The sequence below is a fragment of the Octodon degus genome, unplaced genomic scaffold, assembly GCF_000260255.1.
Source record: "Octodon degus isolate 3935 unplaced genomic scaffold, OctDeg1.0 scaffold00065, whole genome shotgun sequence".
Taxonomy (NCBI): Eukaryota; Metazoa; Chordata; class Mammalia; order Rodentia; family Octodontidae; genus Octodon; species Octodon degus.
The window spans coordinates 4,541,664-4,562,109 of NW_004524641.1; positions in this window are offsets into that span (position 1 = coordinate 4,541,664).

The window sequence follows — 20,446 nt, forward strand, 5'->3', positions numbered from 1 at the left end:
TTTTTTTTTTTTTTTTTTTTTTTTTTTTTTTTTTTTGGCAATTCTGGATATTGGTCCTAGAAGCTTCACACTAAGCTACATCCCTAGTTCATTTTTTATATTTTATTTTGAGATAGGCTCTTGCTAAGTTGCTAAGTCTACTGGGTTGGACTTGAAATTGTTATCCTCCAGCCTCAGCTTCCTAGTGTACTGGAATTAGAGCTGTACACCATTATGCTAGGTAGAATCCCTCTGCTTTTCAGACTGTCACAGTATTCTGTATCTCTCCTTCAAAGCTTTGGTATACCCTGCAATTTTATATTTTTGTTCTTTTATTAAAGAATCCCTTGCCTTATTGCTAGAGTTTGGATCTAGTTTGTAATCTGAAAGCCCATGTGTTAAGGCTGGTCCTCATCTTGGCACTACTGGGAGGTGATAGAACCTTTAGGGGTGGAGGCTGGTGGGAGAAAGATAGGTCATGGGCTATGCCCTTGAAGGGGATATCATGACCCCCCTCTTTTATCCTTCTCTTCCACTTTATGGTTGCCATAAAATGAGCAACCTCCTTGCCGTGAGTCCCCAGCCAATCATGGCCTTCAAAATTTCAAACCAAAATAAATCTTTCTTTCTCTTTTAAGTTGATTACTTTAAGTATTTTGTCACAGTGACAGAAAACTGACTCACGACCTTACTAAACTACTTGCTTCACTGAGAACAGGGAAATTGTGTCTCAGGACCTACTAGCAGGCATATTAGATGCTCAGTGACTATTTCTTATGTGAATCAATGAATGAAATGGTATGCATGATTTTGCCCATATTCTAGGAAGACCCTCCTTATTATGATTTGTCAATCTGAGGGCTATAATGGAAGTATCTAAAAATGTAATTCCCAGGTACATAAGGAAAAAGATCACCCACCTTTTTTTTTTTTTTTTTTTTTTTTTTCCATCCAGGGGCTCAGCAGCATCAACTGTCTTCTAACTTGCTTGAAATTTACAAACTATCGCTCAGAGCTAGTTTTGGAGGAATAAAAGCATAAAGTCCATTTTCAGAAAGCATATGAGTCAGTTAAGCTTTATTTCCTGAGTGCTGGGCCAGCTTGCTGTGATTTCAGCAGGCTGCAACAGGTGCACATATTTTTAGCTTTTATGACAAGTATTGTACACTTATCCTCAGGAGTCGCCAGGCTGAATGGCCTTCATCGAAATGATGCCAAGCAGGGAACAGTTTACCCGGAGCAGTGTGCTTGTTTAGAGAATTATAAAACGAATAACAAACGAAAAACAAAAATAATAGCAATAAAAACTGAAACCATAAAACTCTTCTTGCACAGAGGCAAAAGCAAAATCACTAAGAGTTGGTTTATAAAGACAGCGTGTAGTATTAGGAAAAAGAGGTTCCTTTTCAGAATGCAGACATGGTTGCTATGAAATTAGTATGGAACCAATTTATCATCGCTTAAAAAACAAGAGAAGAGCCCCTGAAATACGTGTTGCTTCTCTTCCAACACTCTTGGGAGCTTTATCCAAGTCAGGTGAAGGTTTTGAAGAGTACTTTAATTAACTTGTATCAAAGAGATGGTATATAAGAGAGAACTGTGTAAAGATTTCTTTAATTAATGAATTTCATTAGGGCTCTTCTGCCCTCCATGAGTAAAGAAGCCAGTGGGCTGCTGGGGCCCTTGGTGCTACAGCTGGTCAATAAGCTGTTCATGACTGCAGCAAGCAGCTAGATTTTTAGGCCGATGGGAATTTTGGTGGACAATTTCCCTTTGCTGCTTTTAGCTACATGGCCAGAATCTACAAACTGTTTTCTTTCTGAGAGACAAAGTGCTGAAATGAGCAAGCTGCCAGCAGAATCTGCTCTGAACACATTCACTGCCCTGTGGAAGAAAGCATGGGCACATGTTTACCCAAAGATGTCACAAAGGAGGAGCCGTAGGGTTGCGTTTGGCAGCAGGAGCAGGAATGCATCATTCTTGTGTGTGACATGCATGGTGTTAATCCAAAATCATTTTCTTTACCACATAATTGTGCGGGGTCACATGCATTTCATAGTCTCTCCACAGTGGCAATAAAGAATAGAACGAGAACTCTCTCCTTCCATAAATCAAAAGTTAGGAGACAAAAGGTCGGAATACCCAAAGCCACAAGGACATTAACACTTCGGATATAAAGATTCCTTAAGAAACAAATGCTTGGCTCTCCCTCTGGGGAAAGCAGACGCCTTATCTTTGTGAGTTTACAAAATGGAGCCAAACTGTACCCGTAGCCACTTTAGCTAAACCAAGGCCTGGATCTTTTAGCAGCCCACAGTCATTAAAGCTCTCAGAAAGCCTCCCAGGAGCCGAGGTGCTTGCTTAAGTATATGCTGTAAAAGGCCCCGGAGATTTACAAGGGACTGCTCCACGCTAAACCAGGCACCATCTGATAAACAAGCAATTTTAGCTGCAGGCTAAATGATGCTCTTTGAGGCTTTGATTTACAATGTTGAAGATGATATATTTGTAGTTCGGGGATAGGTTCTGCTGTGGGCTTGCTGTGATTACTCACCCATGAGCAGAATTCAGGGCTCAACTCTTTAGCTTGGAGGTCAGAAAATTGTCAGTGGAATGAAAGAAGGTTGATAAGGTTTATTGAGATGCTAAATAGATATAAAAAAAAAACCTTATTAAGCCAGTGGTTTTGAACACTTAAGCTTTCTGGGGACCACAGTTTTTGTTAGTTTGCTTAAATCCCAAAGATATGGAAATAATCTGCAGAATTGATCTAGTGGTCTCATTTTACTTTCATTACATTTAAAAAGCAAATATAAGCTTAGTTTATCATTGCTGACATTTAAAAATAAGAAAAAAAGTGCAATTTAGCATTTATGTAATTGCTCGATAGCCAAGAAATCTGAAGGCAACTTTGAAGCAAATCAAATCACCTTCAGGAAACAAACACTGAGGAATAGATCTAAGGTACTGGAACCTGGGCTAAGCAGTATACGAATGTGTTTAAAAATCATGGTTCCAAGAACTGATTTGGGAAACTCCCTTGCCCAGAAGCTTTGCACTTAATAAATATTTGGGTGTCTACTGATATTGACACTGTACTAGTATGAAGATAAGTAAAATATGCTATTTTTTCTTCAGGAAGTTTATTGTCCAGTGGAGAAAACCATAGATAATTTCAAGAGAATGTGAAATGTATTAAGAAAGAGGATTCCATGGAGCCCAGTGGAGAGGAGCTAACCTGTTAGATATAAAAAGGCTTTACTAGCCAGAGAAAGGCTTGGTGCCTTTTTCGGTGTCCCATGACTGGCCAGGCAGCCCAAACAGAGAAGACAGTGGGAAGAGACCCTTCTGCCACCACTGCTGCGCTGGCATAACAGCCTAGAGCACATTAAGAGCTACAACCAAACGCTCCTTCACTGAGAAGACCTCAGACTGCCAGAGCTCTGTTCAAGTGACATGAGACAGATTTAGAAATTACATAAATGATTCACTAGTGTGGAAGTTGGTAGCTTATTATACATAATGCAGCAATAGAGACTTGAAGCCTGGGCTGGCCCTAGCCTTGACTCTTTGGCCCATCTCTTGTTTGGAAGATCCAGGGAAGGCAGCCTATCCCCTCCCTCTCAAGAGAGGGTCTAATAAAGATTGGGCAGGGTGGGGCAGGAATGCCTAACTCTGACTTGGAATGATGAATTGCTTTTCCCAGGCACCTTGTATTTTTCAGAGATCCTGAAACTTCAAGTTCATTGGAATTTTGAGGGCAGATAGAATAAGACAGAACTGTTTTTGAAGAGACTGAAAATAAGGAAAGCAGTTTTCTCTGCCCTCCAACTTTCCCAATCACTCTTTCCTCACAGATAACACAGTGCTGGAGGGGCATAGCTGTTAATAGTTTGGCCTAGCGTTTATGGAGTCTGTACTCTGCACCAGGCTCTACTCAAAGGGGTTTATACGTATTAAGTCATTTAATCTTCAGAACAGCTCCACGAGGTAGGTACTTTCTAATCTCTGTTTTACATACAGGAAACTGTTAAGCTTGCTCCTGGTCACATGGCTAATGAGGTCACAAATCCAGGCTGTCACCTTCAGCTGCCTCCCAGGACAGTGAAAGCAATAGCTAATTATGCAGACCAGGCCTCAAGCCCAGGGATGAGGGCACTGCTGTCCGCATTCCCCTCAGGATTTAACCCTTTAGATTGGTGTGTCTCTTGCCACTCATGTCCTTCCTTTCTGATCCTCCTTACACTGATCTCTGTGGTGCTTTGCTAAACCTCAGTTTCACAGTCTGGGGGAAAAAAGTTCTCTTTCTCCCTCTAAAATAATTGGCACATCAGCTGTGTTACTCTGGTAAAGCATTTAAGACTATGCAAATGAAGGATATTACAGAGACACAAGGTGATAGTATTTTACAGCAGCCCATTAAGACATATCATTGTAAACACAGACACCCAGTTGCATCCCTTCCCAGATCTTTCCCTCAATTTTAGTGTAAAATTACATTCACTTTTAAAATCTACCCAAGCTAATTGGCTTTATGAACACAAACCTCTGCACAAGCTGGACAGGATTTAGCAAATTCCCCTGGACAAAATATTTTTCAAGTATCATCGTGTAATTCACTCTATCATGTCCAGTCTCAGCCTAATAATACACAACTCCCAGGAGCCGAGTGTGTTTCATGAAGCCGACAATTACTTTTTATAAAAGTTGCAGTAAAGTATAATGATTTTTAATGGCATCAATGATACCATTGTATATACCGCTTTCAGTTTTGAAGTAGACTAAGTTCAAAGACCCAAGGGGACCATTCTCCTCCTGATGCACTTGTGCTACTCCCATTAATGCTAATGGGACAGACAAATGCTGCTCTTGAGAAGAATATATCTGCCCTTAGGAAGGTAACAGGTTTTAATTAGCAATGCTTTGAATCTCACAAAAGCAGCTTGTTCTTAGTAAACAGCTAGCATCAGGGAGACAGCCAGCCGTGGGAATCACAGCCTGGGTTACTCAGATGAAGTTTTCAAATCTGAGATTAGTAAGTGGTAGGGACAAGAAGCTCTCTCTTGTCAACTGAGAATGAGAGGGAAAGAGCTCAGACTGGGAGCTTTTTTGAGACAATCAGTGCTCAGTGAAAGCATATTTACTAAATGCCGAGTGCCAAATAGATCTCCTGTGGGATTATTATGGTGACTTTAGCTTTGAAAGAGAAGCGCACTTAACCTGATACCTTGGGAGTGAAGGGTCTGGATTTGTTTGATTGCAAGCTTTGGATATAAGAGGTGAAATCCTAGCAGGCTTATCTAGTTGGAGGCTCAGGATGGTTTCCGTTAGGGCTCGGGCAGCACAATGAACAGCTTTAGGTGAGCTATGGCTACCTCAACGTCCTCAACGGGGCATTTGGACTTGCTGGACATTCCATGGTGCCAGACTGTGAAGTTCTTATAAGTCTCCCTTTCCACTTGATGACACTGGGCAGCAGCATTCACTGTATTTTTGATCACACCTCATAAATATGCATCTGAAAGAAGACTTCCAGAACTGCTTCAGAAAATGACAATGACGATGGAATAAGTGTATTAGAATTGAGGGGGACTAATGGCAATGTGTCATTTTGATTTTACTGTATTTTTTTAGTTGAATTGTTTTTTAGGGGAGGTTTATTTTTTGTTTTTGGTGCCAAAGACCAAACCCAGTCTTTCCACCTTGCTAGGCAAGCATTCTACTGCTGAGCCAAATCTCCAGCCCCCCTGTCTTTTACTATAATAATTTTTTAAAAAGGTAAACATGTATTTTGGTCACATTCTATGTAACACGATCAATGCAACATGTGCATAAATAAGTCTCTATAATGAAAACAACATACATTTGAACTTACCACATAGTTTAAGATTTGTAAGTCTAACTTGAAAAGATCAGAGATTTTATGTTATCATTCAATGTATCAGTTCGGCTTTATCTCTAAACAGATAGACTGGATTAAAAGAATGATAATCTGGGTGTCATGGTGCAGTTGTAATCCCAGCGCTTTGGCAGGCTGAGGTAGGAGAATTACAAGTTTGAACCCAGCCTGGGCAATTTAGTGAGACCTTGTCTCAAACAACTAAGGGCTGGGGATGTAGCTCAATGCAAAGGGCTGGGTTCAATCACCAATAATGCAAAAAGAAAGAAAAAGGAAAATAATAATATACGAGTGTGTGTGTGTGTGTGTGTTTGTGTTGTTTTCTTCTCTGTTTTTTAGATAAAGCATAACAAAAAAACTGTGCTCATAGTACTTGACCATAGCAACTGAAACAAGATATTCAGTGGTGAAAAGATCAATTTCATATTCTGATTAGAATAACATTCTACTGGTCATAAGCATATTTTTCATATAAATATTTGAGAAATATCTTGCTTAAAAAGGCTTTGCAGAAATTCAGCAGCGGAAGACACTGTGTGCCGCCACCTCACATGCACAGAGGTGTAAGGGGAGCAACTCATTTCTGTTAGCTCCTGCTGCTTCCTTCCCTGCAGCCGCTGCCATGTCTCTGACCCAATCCCGTTTCCTTAAGTGTTGCACTTTCAGGAGAGGAAGTGTTACAGGCACTCTCTAGGTTCAGGAGTTCACAAACACAATGCTCTGTGGACAGCAGTCATGCGATGTCCTTTTGTTCTGAGGTGGCCCCCAAAGATGGCGTCCTCTGTCAGGATGACCTAGGAAGCTTCAGTTCCTATTACAAATGACGATTCCGTTCTTACCACATGTCTCCTTCTGAATTACTGGAGACCGTAAGTGTTATTAACTTTGGAGGGTCCTTGTCTCTCTCCACACAGTCATTCTCCTCCCCTTCCTCTAAGTTCGGGGCTTCTGAGTTTACACACTAGAAATTGCCTGTTAAAGTAGTTCCCAGCATGAAACAGACCGGTTGCACACCCCAGCAGGAAGGGCTGAATGCAGACATCAGCTTTATTTCTGCCCAAACAATAGTCACCTCTGCATAAAACTTTTTGGCTAGGCATTGGTGTGGTCCTACAATTTACACTACTTTTGCCTTTTAAACAAATCTCTCCCTTGTTTTGCTGTCCCATTCTTCATGTTTTGCCACATCAGTTTTTCTCCATCACCAGTATCACAGATTCTCAGAGCAGTTTGAGGACATGTCTATGAAAATAGTCTGCATTTGAGAATAGCAGCATTCCTTTGGCAAGCATGGAGATAGGCTTGATTTGTATGTTTACATGAATTCAAGGTCCTTGATAATGTCTTCATTGTAATACAGATGCCTCAAAATTGTGGCAATCAGGTTATTTTTCCATTACTATTGTTAACTTTTGATTAATCTATGAAATAATGGCATTTTTTTGGGTCAAACATGTAAACTAGGGGAAGAACTGACAGTAGTAGCAAATTCTATGTTGTATAAAAATATTATTTAACTTCATGTCTTGGTCTTATCTTCCCACATAAATTGGGGTTCCCCTACCTACCACAGGTTCTATGTCTACCCCTTTAGTGTCACTCACAGGGCAGCACCAGCTAGGTGCCTTCTTTCCACTTTGGACTCTAGTAATTGTTCATTGAAACATGTAAGTGGATGATACACATTACAGCAAGATTTAGAGAATCATAAACAGCCAAATACAATTAATGTCTTCCTCATACACAGAACTGAAAAGAAAAAACTTGCAAGAATGCTACTTCTTCTTTTTTTTTTTTTTTTTTCCAATACTGGGGATTGAACTCAAGACCCTGTGCTTGCCAGGCAAGTGTCTATTCTGCTGAGCTATCTCCCGGGCCCCAAGAGCTCTAATTTTGTAGATGAAAAATTGAAATCTAAAGAGGCAAGTGATTTACCAAAGCTCAGCCATTTACAGGTAAACTCAGCACACAGCCAAACCATGGGTCTAAAGAATCACTGTTTAGGGACCAGCAAGATAGCTCTGCTGCCTAAAGTGTCTGCTTACACAAGCTTAGGCAAAGTGCAGGGACTTGGGTTCAGTCCCTGGCAACACATGCAGCATTGGCCCCATCCCCAGGGTGAGCTGAGCTGGCCAAAAAAAAATAAAAATAAAAAAGAATCACTGTTCACTCCAACTGTTGATCCACTAGGAAGCTGTTCATGGGTTATCCAGGAGATACAGGACATACCTATTTTTGTCCTAAAGAATCCTATAATCCATTTCTTATTCTTTTAGAAGTGGTAAGGCTATTGGACTGTTAGTTTACATTTAGTTGGATGCTTAGGAAGAGATATACAACTAGAGTAGTACTCTTAAGGAGAAAGGACTGTGCCACTCTTGGTGTTGCAATGCTGGTGTCGAAGGATGCGAAAGTCATAGGGAAATTCTGGGGATAGGGTGTCAGTTGACTTCATAATCAAAATATTCAAGGTAAGGCTTAGTAATAGACTCATCGTATCACAGAGGACATGATACATCACAAGGTTGTATCATGTCAAACATCTTGAAAGTTCCAGATGATGTTAGGTGTATTCACACTGGATAGATCCCACTTAACATGAAACTATAATTTAAAACAGCATATTCCACAATCCATCTCATCTAGTGGGCTTTATTTTCTGGAAAGTATTACAGTGCATTTAGGCAACCTTGGCCTATTCCTTGGATAAATCACCTCTGCAGCATGCTATAAAAATCCCCACTGGACCTCTATTTCTCTGAGACTGACTTGCCTCTATTAATATTTAAATGGATAACAAAGTTTGATAGAGAAGGGTACAGTTTATAAAAAAGAATGAAACATAAATGCTTCCCAACAAAGGGGGAAATTAGAATGTGTTATGAGAAAGGACAAATAGTGGACACTCAAACTGAAACTTTATCTACTTGGTAAGGAAAAGCACATTCTGTTAGTCATGTTTCAGCAAAACTAGGCCTCCTTCAACAATGATGTTCACAGATAGAAGAATGTCTAAATTAAATCTAATTATATGAATATTAAAGCTTCTTTTAATTTGTTTTACCATTTCATTAGTAAATTTTGGTCTAGTTTTTACTGCTTTTGGCCAGAGGCCATTGCAAGACTTTCTGAGCATTGAATAGGTTCAATGTGATCTTCAGAATAAATTAATTTGTAATTCTAAAACATGTAGTTTTATAATATATTTTCAAGGACTGAAGTAACTAATAGGTTAAACAGGGTATGGGTTTGGGATTTAACTAGAAGACTTATGTTTAGGATTGACCAAGAGTCCTAGCAACCATGGGTTAAGAAAGACTCAGAGGGTCCCAATGGGAATGATATCAATTACAACAGGGAGAGAGATTTACTTCTCTTTCCCTTCCTGTGGAATGATCCCTTCTTGGCTGCCAGGGTATGTCAACAAGTTCACAGCCCTTAATTCATTGTAAGCCACAGCTTATTGCACACCAGCATACTTCCGAGAAGAGAGATGTCACAGAAATCCAGGTTATATAATGATATATCAGCATTAGTCAACATTGTCATGGCGGCCCTTCCTCATAGTAATTAAGATGATGCTATCATTGACATTGCTATCATATATCTTCTGGATCATTTGATACCCTCTGCGGGATATCCTTCTTCACAATGGTTTATTGTAAGGTTTTTTTGTGAGGTGTTAATATTTGGCAAAAAAACACTGAGATTGCGCAGTTACCTGGGAAAGTTTAACCACTTGCTTTCCTTTCTTTGTGAGTAAAATCAGCATAATAGTGTGAGCATCCAAGTGTCCTTCCTTACAAGTGAGTCTCTCAATGTTTAATCAAGTGTTCTATAAGCCCAGGTGTGGCTCAGGTGACTTGAACAAATGACATGAACTACAGAGGACTTTATGGTTCTATTACCTTAAGTTTCAGGTCATGTTGGAGACATCATTATTTACATGGGATGGATCCTAATTGTTGAAGCCTGAGTGGTTGGGTTGATGGTAAGCTTTTATACCTTGTCCTCCATCTTCTTGCTCATTCATTTTCATAGGTATAATAAACTTCTTCGAAACATAGTGGCATAAAAAAACCATTGTGATGATGGATTCTGTGGGTAATGAATTTAGAAAGGGCAGAAGACTCCTTTCTGTTTCATAGTGACTGGGATGGTTCAAACAGTTTGAGGGGGTATCAGCTAGTTGGGACTGAATAGTTGAGTCTCAGGAATGGTCTTCCACGATGATTTCTGTAGTTGTGTATCTGACACCTAACTGCATTGGCTAAATGATGGACTCAGCTGGGAAAACTGACCTGAAAATCTACATGAAGTTTCTCTGGCATAATAGTCACAGGGTTACTGGACTAACAATTTAGGACTCTATGTATGAATATTCTAACAAGCTGTAGAGAAGCTTCATGTCCCATTATGACCCAGTCTCTGAATTCATTGGCATCATCTGCTATAATCTGTATATCAAAGCAAATGTAATATTCTCTCACCCAAGAAGAAGGGACATATTCCACTTCTTAACTGGATAAACATCAAAGATTTGCAGCCATATTTTAAAATATTCACATAATGTTTTAAATTGCCTTGGGGATGTTATAAGAATCTATTTTGGGTGTGGATTAGAGAAACTATCCATGAAGTAATCTGTTTCTTTTTCAATTCAGCATAAGGTAAGGAGCCACCTTTCTGGTTCAACAAGATCAAGCCCAGCTTGGGCAACTTAGTCACTTTAGGAGACCAGTCTCAAAAAATTAAAAATAGAGAAAGGCCTGGATATGTAACTTAGTGCAAAGGCCCTAGGTTCAATCCTTGGTTCTGCACATATATGCAGAGATAGAAATCCCTAATATAAAATTTCAAATGTAGGAAGTGAGACCCAGGAATTTTGATTCATCTGCTCCATAAGTTCACTGAGGAGTTTAGGTTTCTTCCAGCTTATTTCATCACTCCTCAAAGTACTGTCTTCCTCCATATTGCCAAATGTGGCTCAGCACCATCAGATTTGTATTCTATCTGTGGGAAAGACAAGAAGAAATATAAGGTAGTCAAATTCCTTTTAACAAGGTGACATAGAAGTTTCACACATGACTTTCATTCGCAATCCATTGACCATGGTTTTGCAACATAGGTATACCTAGCTGCAAGGGAAGCTGACAAAACATAGAAAACCCTAGCTGGGTTTCCATGGGTTTTTAAAAAGCCTTGTGTACAGATGTGGTCCTATCCCTATATAGGAAGTAAAATAATGAACCTTATGGGGACAATTAGGAATTTCTTTCACCAGCTTTGGAAACATTCCTGGAATATTTTCCAAATGTATTCAAAAACAGGGTTGACAGAACATGTTTGTATGTGAATGAGCAAACAATAAATGTTTTAGGCTATGGGACCATATGGTCTTTGTCTATATTAATTTTCTACTGATGCTACTACAAACTGCCCCAAATGTAGTGTCTTAAAATAACTAAAATTTACCTTACATTTCTGTAGATCAGAAGTCCAACATGGTCTCTGTAGGATAAAATCAAGGGTAAAGTGTTCTCTGGAGGCTCCAGGAGAGGTTCCATTTCCTCATTCAAGTTGGTGGCAGAATTTACTTCCTTGCACACAACTTCTTACATTTTAGAAACAGTACTAGGGGCATTAAATCCTTCCTATTGTGCACCTCTTTCATTGGCTACAGCTAAAAAAATCTGTCTTTAAGGATTTATGTGATTAGTTTGAGCCATGTGAAAGGTCATATTCATAAGTTCTATGTATAAGGGAGTGTACACTATGGGGAGGGGCCTACCACATGTCTCCATCACTTAACTCAGCGATTACAGCTGGAAAGGAGCCGAAGCCAGTCTGTATGGGGATGGATATTCTTTTCAAGCCTCTTTTGCACTAAAGGTTAATCACTTCTTTCAGATTCCATGCCCCAGAGTGTGAGCACACTGAGTGTAGGAAATTGTCTGGTTTATCTTATGCCTTCTCCAGTGTTTAACAACACCCAGTGCTTATGAGGTCCTCAGTAAATGTTCACTAAATGAGAAAACTCTGTGTTAATTAAAATGAGCCAGGTATGAGTTGGAGTGTGTGCACACACGCACACACACACACACACACACGCACACACACACAGATTTATTTTTGCTACTCCAACAGGATCCCATAGACTGTGTAATTTATATTGAATGGAAATATATCAATTCACTATGATGAAGGCTTGGAAGTTCTGTATCTAGGTGCTGGCCATTGGGGAAGGATTTCTGGCCATGTCAATACATAGTGGAAGCTATTGCACAGCAGGAACAGAGAGAAGAAGCCAACCTCCTCCCAAACACCTTGTGGTCTAATAATCCCTGCAAACTGTTACAGTGGCTATTAAATTTCAACATGAATCTTGGAGGAGATAAATATTCAAACCATAGTGCATTCACATGCACTTATTTTGTGTTGGGAGCATGCTTTCTCTAGTTAGGCCTTCAATTTTGATAGGGTTGGACTATTTGGGCTTTGTTCAACTGATGAAGCACGGAATCTCTGAATTTCCATAAGAGTTTGTGAAAACAAATCTTTTAAAAACTTTACAGCCAATTTGTTTGTTTCACTAATGAAAATTAAAGGGCAAAACTAGAATTATACATTAGCTGACTAAGCCAGCAGTGTGTATTTGACAGACATTTGGCTTCTGTCTGCTTTTGCCAACATAACAATGTGACCATAAGGAAATTTGCAAATGGAAATCATATTTTCCTGAGTGTTTTCTCAGACTTTGGGTTTCCGTGTGAGTTGAAAAGTGCACAGCAAGGTTTTTGACCTGCCAAGCCATGAGTTCAGCTGTTGTAGAATAAACACAGGACTCTAATGACATTAACAACATCTGAGGCTGAAGTGGGCCAGGGATCCTTCTTTACCTTATTTATGTGAAGTGTTCTCACACTTACAGGCTGAAGTCAAAATAATAACTTTATGGGTGCATAGGTATTTGGAGTCCTTAACTGAGAGGTATTTTATATGCAAAGTATTGTAAGATCAACTCCTTTCATCCCAGATGGTCAATGAAATTAAGCTACACAGAGGGCATTTTATCCAACAACCAAGGGCCAGTCTTGAGTTGGGACTCTTCATGGATGCTTATTAAGTTATATAACTATGTAAGACATGGCCATAAGGTGACACCACCCCGCTGAAATTGGCTCAAGTCTTTTAGGGTAGATGGAAGGAAAAATGTTTCAATTCTTTGTAAGTATGTCATGCATTTAAAGAGCACACTTAGGCTTATATTTCCACTTAAAGGCAGTAGGTTTAGAATTCCCCAAGCTCTCTCATAGTCTAAGAAAAAAATTTGAACACTGTACCTCTATACTTTCTGCATTTCTGGCTTCTATCAAGAAAACCCCTTTCTCTTAAATTATTGTCAGCTGTACAGTTAGCATGTCCATTGAATCATTGTACTTGCTAATAAAAATGTTCAGATATCAGACCAAAGACTAGTTTTCTGGGAATGCCCTTGTGCTGACTTCAAGCCACTAAAATTGTTCTTTGGAGCACAGACCTATGGCCAACAATGGGGTCCTTCCTATGTCATAAAAGCTTTTATGCTAAAATTGTCAGTCCCACTGAAGTCTACATAGCCTTTTCCCCCCTACTTTTCTCCCTAATCTGCTCATATGATTTGTAAGAAAATAAGAACCAATATATATGTTTTCAAAAAGGCCAAAGCCTCATCTGATATGATTTACCCTTCCCACCACTTTATTAGCTACCAGTCATGCTTAACTCCTTCTGGGGATTTGGCATGAAATTGATATTTTTCTCTGGTTCAGCTTAGCCTGTGAATTGCTGGGCATGCAATGCATACCTACCAACCTCTCTCCCTGGGTATCCTATCATCTAGACAGTCTCAAAAGTATTAATGTTAGACCTGGATGTCATGGTAGGCAATTTTTGTAAGCACTATGCTAGGAATTCTCAAACCATGTTTATTTAAAAGCATCTGACTTTTCAAAAGTATCTTCTATTAGTTTCCTCACTAGTTCTGGTTTGATGTTTTGCTTTTTTGTGGCAACTTTACAGTTTTTTTTTAAACTATATGTTAGGCGATTTTTATAAGTGCATGCAAATAAAAGAAGAAATCTATTAGGCTTTCTCTTGTTGGTAGTTGAATAATTTTCCTTTCTTAAAAATTTTATCAGCATGTAATAATTATGTGCATTAATGGGGTACAGTGTGATATTTCAACAAATGCAGATAAGCACTAATCAAATTCGTGTAGTTGGCATTTTCTTCTCCTTAACATTTCTTGATTTGAAGCCATCAAGCTCTTTTCTTCTAGATCGTAAAATATAAAACAAGTTATTGTGTACTATAGATCAACTATGGAACACCAGAACTTACTTCTTCTGTCTGTGCGTTGGTACTCATTACCTATCCTCCCTCTGTCCCCCTACTAGGTTTTCATCTTTATAAGGTCATTTATTTCTTTTGTGCTGAATTATGCATCCAGCGCATTCATATGTTAGAGTTTTAATTCCTTGTGACTCAGAAAGTGACTGCATTTGGAACTTGGGGCCTTTAGTAAGATAATAAAGATAAAATGAAGTCATTAAGGTAGAACCTCATACAGTGTGTCTAGTGTAGGGATTAGGATTAGGGCATAGACCAAAGGGTGACTGTGTGAAGACAGAGTAGGAAGACATGTACCAAAGATGGTGGCTCCCAGCAACTCCTGGTTATTTTTTTTTAAATTATTTATTTATTTATTTATGACAGTATCAGGGATTGAACTCAGGACCTTGCACTTGCCAGGCAGGCACTTACACCACTGAACTATATCCCCAGTAATAAAATTTAGATACCTATGAAGTTTACAAATATTTTTTTTCAAAGTTTTATTGATGAACAGATAGCAATGAGACAGTTTCAAATCAAATCGGAAGTACAGTTTCAACAAATAATACACTGCATATATTCTTCTTAGTGGTTAATTGCTGTACAAGATGCGGACTTGTGATCCTATTTACAAACACCATTAGAACAAATCATTCTATTCATTAAGAGAATGCAACTATATATCTATCCCAACCTCTTTGAATACACAGATACAAAATGGACATTCATCGGTATGCCCCATTTTTTCTAAGTTCCGTTATTGAATATTATAGGTGTGTAAACTCAGCAAAATATTCTAAAAGAGTCCAGTAGCCCATAATAGCATTGGGTCTTCTGTTTAACTGGCAATGTCAGAAATTATTGACCTGAAAACTCCTGGTTATTATCCCTTGCTCTCTGGAGCTGGCATGATCAACCCCAGTTGCTGGCCCTTTTGGTGCCAGGGGCCTTTGGCTTGCCAGTGCTTAGTATCTTAGTCTAGTCTGCTGTGTTTGAAATAGAAGTCACAAAGAAAAAAAGGAATTTATTTTTAAGAACCTTTCTTAGGACTTGTATGGCATTATCAGGGGGAATAGTGCCCAGACTAAGCTGCTAAGGGTGTGAGGAAAGTTGTTTATAAAGAAGAAAAGTTGGGCTGGGAAGACAGCTTGGAGGGATGAGTGCCTGCCTGGCAAGTGCAAGGTCCTGAGTTTGATCCCCAATACTGCATGCTGTGCTGGCCCTGGATGTGCCATGCAGGTCCCAGAACCAGGGCACGGTGGCATACACCCGTAATCCCAGTGCTTGGGAGGCCGAGATAGGAGAATCACTATGGGTCCAAACTGTGTAGTGAGACCCTGTATCAAAAATAAATAAATAAATAAATAAATAAATAAATAAATACACAAAGAAAAAAAGTTGGTCTCAGTGGACAGTGTCTTGTCAGCTAAGCTCAGTCTTTCTTCATCATGGATGGGAAGTGGGGTCCTTGTGGAGCTCACGGGTAGGAAGTGGGGTCCTTGTGGAGCAGAGTAGGAAGGCTGCAGAGAGGTTTGTAGGCTGGTATCGCCTGGGGAGGAGCCATAATCGACGCTTGCCACAGCCAGAGCAAAAGTGTCTTGGTCAGCCATGGGACATCTATTCTAGCTATGAACAGCTACAAGGTATAAATAAAAGTCCCTCTTGGGCACACTGGACCCTTCTCTCCTGTCTCAGAGACAAATCGAAATCAAGAGGTTCAAGGTCTACATTTTTGATAGATATGTTTGGCCCACAGTGTTTTAAAACAAATTCAGCCATATAAAAATCCAAATTTTCTGTTGTTCTTAGAAATTTGAAAAGTCTATCTTGCTTTCTGTAGCTAAAACTGAGCAATAGATGTCCTCTTTAGATGTCACCCTCTCGTGTGCCATAGCTCCTTGTCCCCACACCTCCCCATTATCATGTAAGCCTGCCTACTTCCCCAAAGGCCTGGCCCAGACAGTCAGCTAATTAAATTGACTCGTGGCCCTTTGATGACAAATTCTGAAAGATTCTCATTGAACGAAAGCAGTTGGAAGGATTTGTCACTGAGACAGGAGAGAAGGGTCCAGTGTGCCCAAGAGGGACTTTTATTTATGCCTTGTAGCTGTTCATAGCTAGAATAGATGTCCCATGGCTGACCAAGACACTTTTGCTCTGGCTGTGGCAAGTGTCGATTATGGCTCCACCCCTGGCAATACCAGCCTACAAGCCTCTCTTCAGCCTTCCTACTGTGCTCCACAAGGACCCCACTTCCTACCCATGAGCTCCACAAGGACCCCACTTCCCACCCATGTTGAAGAAAGACTGAGCTTAGCTGGCAAGACACTATCCACTGAGACCAACTTTTTTTCTTTCTCTGTTTGCTTATTTATATTTTTGATCAGTTTCCTACTTTTATCTATCTATTAACAGATAGATGGATAGATTTTCAATGTTCATGGACATTAAAAACCAAAAAAAGTCTACTTTGTTTTTCAATATTTCTTGTTCCTGTTCAACCCAGAAATATTATTTCTTTAACATCTACTTGACATTTCATAGAATTACTCTTCTGTGGAAAACACTTTAGAAAATTCCAAACTAGATTCTCATACTCTGATCCCACCAGAATGCAGAAGAGTGACTTGGACAATGTGAATTTTGAAAATTGTTTGTATGATTTTCAAATTTGTATATTCATTTGTATATTCATAAAGAACAGTTGAAAAGTAAGTGCAAGAAGAAGTACATGCAGTGCTGCATAATTAGGGAGCAGTATTATTTTGTGGTGTTACTTGATACATCAAGGAATCTACAAAATGACCAGAACTACCAAATGCACAACTGATGCTATCTACTGTAAGAAAGTCTTCATAAAAGTGTAATATCTTGCTCATTGTGAGAGAAAAATAGATTTTAGCTTTGAGAGAACTGTATTCCAATTATTTTTGTTGTGCTCCAGTGTCTTTGTTATTGCCCCACAATATCCACATCACTCTCTTCATATTTCAGGTCAATGATCTGATTGGACTGCAAACATTTTGTAAGGCAAAACTTACACCCATTATACTTGCGGTCATTTACAAGAGGGAATATGTGCAAATGAACCCAGATATCTTTTTCATATTAGCCATTTTATTAGAGTAATAATGTGCAAATCCTGATTTGCATGTCCAACTAAATGATTGCAAACAGTTTTTGACACGTAAATTCATGACTGTTCCACATGCTTCCACTGAGCTTGGCAAAAGTGAATTGGTCTATTTGAGTTATCCTCCTTTGATTTCTCCCAGAAAATCAATATAATAAAGTAATTCTTTCCTGCCATCCTCTTCTTTGCTAAGCTCTTCTGAGAACAGTCAGAAGGTGTTTTTCCTTCAATTATTTCAGGCTTGTTTGCATTAAATCCCTTCCAACAGGCACCAGTAAATGTGTTCCCTTAATAAGGATGTCTCCCTTTGAAATAAGCTAAATAAAATTTTACATTTAAGGTGAGTAAGAACCAGTTATGGAGAAAATTGCTCAATATCTGTTCTATTCTAATTTCCTTTGCCATGCAAAGCATGCTGCAGCTCCATATCAAGGAGCAAGTGCGATGATGAGTCATGCATAATTCATGCCTCCGGCCTTCTACGCAGCTTTATTTTTTTCCGTCAAAATTCTCACTTTTTAGATAAGATCAAAGATTATTCTTTTTGTCCATTAACAAACTTATTTTTAAGGTTGTTAAGGAATGCAACATAAAATATGTGGGTATTTCATTCTTAGGAAGAATATTTGATTGTGGTAATCACACAACAGAAGAGTTTTCCTATGGATACTTTTGATCATGTTTCAGTTTTCATGTTGTGTGATTTGCTATTTATTCCTAATGTGGATTTCATTGTCATTTGTAAAGATATTTTGAATGTGAAAATGTATATTTGACATTAAAACTAGGTCATGCTACTTAGTCCCCCTCCAAATTCATTGCTCATATAGTTCTCCTTGCAAAAATGATATCTTAATTATGACAAAGAGCATCAAGTCTTCAGCTACCTAAAGTTCATTTTTTGGTCTCCTTTCCCAGCTTCATTCTTTTATTTCCATTAAGGCCATTCTTGTGTTTCATTAAGACCATTCATCTCCCCTATCTGGATAGCCATAGACATTTTAAACTCAATCTGTTTATAACCAAATCCATCTTATCCCTCCCCAAATCTTGTGTCACACAAACCACAAGCAGATCTGAATGTCCTCTTAGATTCCTCACTCTGCTCTGCTTGGCACATTTAAACAACAACCCAAAAGGCAAGTCCTATCAATTTTCCTTTGTAATTATCCTTTGAATCTATCCTCTTCAGCTTATTTATTCCCTTTGTCCACTTTCTGAATTAAGGCACCCTCATTCTCTTCTGGATTACTGAACCTTGTCATGCTATACTCCTGCACATGTACTCACATGGCCTGTGTCCTGGGGCACACAACCAGAAATCTAAGCTGGAATGTCTATACAGTTAGAAGGACTATGGAGAACTCTCCATGTATTATGTGCATTGAGTATCCATGTATTGGTCAGCTTTCCATTGCCAGAGAAAAATGCTGGTTGTCTGCAGCTTCAGGAAAAAAGGTTTTGGAGAGGTTTATAGTTTCAGAGGTCTCAGTCCGTGAACGGATAGTTCCCAGGTGGAACAATCATGGTGGGAAGGCACGGTAGAGCAAATCCCATTTCATCTAGGAAGCACAGAACAGGGAAAGAGCCCTAGAGAAATGGGCCAGGAACCAGACACAGTTTCCAAGGAGATGTCCCCATGATTCAACTACATATACCAGAACTGTGCTTTTGGGGTGGGGAGATAACTCAGTGGTCTAAGCACTTGCCTGGCAAGTACAAGGACCCAGGTTCTATCCTCAGCACTGCATGCTGTGTTGACCCCACTCTGAGCCAGCTACTGAAACCGAGTGTGGTGGCACATACCTGTAAACTCAGCACTGGGGAGGCTGAGACAGGAGGATCACTATGAGTCTGAGCTGCACAGTGAGACACTGTATCAAATAAATAAATTAAAAAAATATTTAGAGCCGTGCTTTGTTAATCTCCTAGACGTCTCTCAAGTCAGTCAGGTTAACAATCCAGGCTAACTATCACCATCCTCATTGTGAAGGGACAGTTCTTTTCAGGGCTAGGAAGAATGTAAGAAGCTATGCTCTTGGCTCGTAGGTAATCTAAACAATCCAATGCTTTTGTGGTAGGTATATGGGGGTGGCAGATAGAAAGCAAACCACTGATCATGTCCCAACCACTGTGGCATTATTCCTGCATTCATACACCTGTTGGAAGGAATAACAAGGAGCTAGGCTTTAAAATATTACCACCTTGGCACGTACCGCATAGTCATACTCTCAAACATTAATGTTAGTGTTTGAAATCAAGATTTTAATGGCGAGGGTTCTGTTTGATTTCAAGGACCACCCAAAGGTCAGTCCTCATTCTCACACTGCTTCATCTCTGCTCCAAGGTCTGGCGGTTATAACTTCTTACTTCATTGTTCTGTTCTGAAGGTCACTCAGAGCCCCATAACACAGCCGCACCAGAGGAGGGGGATTCTGGGGTCACTTTGTGCAATTTCCTGCGATACCTTCCCAATAACAATGGATTTTCCTAAGGACATGTCACACACACACACACCACCTGATTTTTACATACTATTACTTCCAGATGGCTTCCCAGTTGTCCGGAAAAGTTTCCTATCTGCAGAACTGTCAGCTTTCCCACCTCCCCCCCGCTGCACCCCCACTGCATGGGTTCTGTGCTCTGCATTCCAGAGGTGGAGCAGCAGAATTCCCTTTAAACAGGAGTAGATAACCCAGATCCGAGCTTGATGGCAAATCAACTTTCGGCACTAGGTGCAGTTCCTCTAATGAAGCCTTTTTCTCTCCATGATGTGAAGCCATTAAAAGCTGAGAAGTTTGAGGATGTAAAGTATTTTGTTTACCTGGCCCTTCTCAAAGGTACTGTCTATCATCATTGATGTCTGCAGTAAATATAGCAACAGCAGCTTTGGGTGTGTGAAGCGATTAGATTTATGAGACACATAAACTGCAAAGCTTCTAATAACCATAAATCCTAACTTCAATCATAATACCAGTATTAGCGTCATGTTTTCTGGAGGATTTTATGTTTCTAAAAATATCTTAATTGTTGTTACCATGTTTACCCTTTAATTCCTT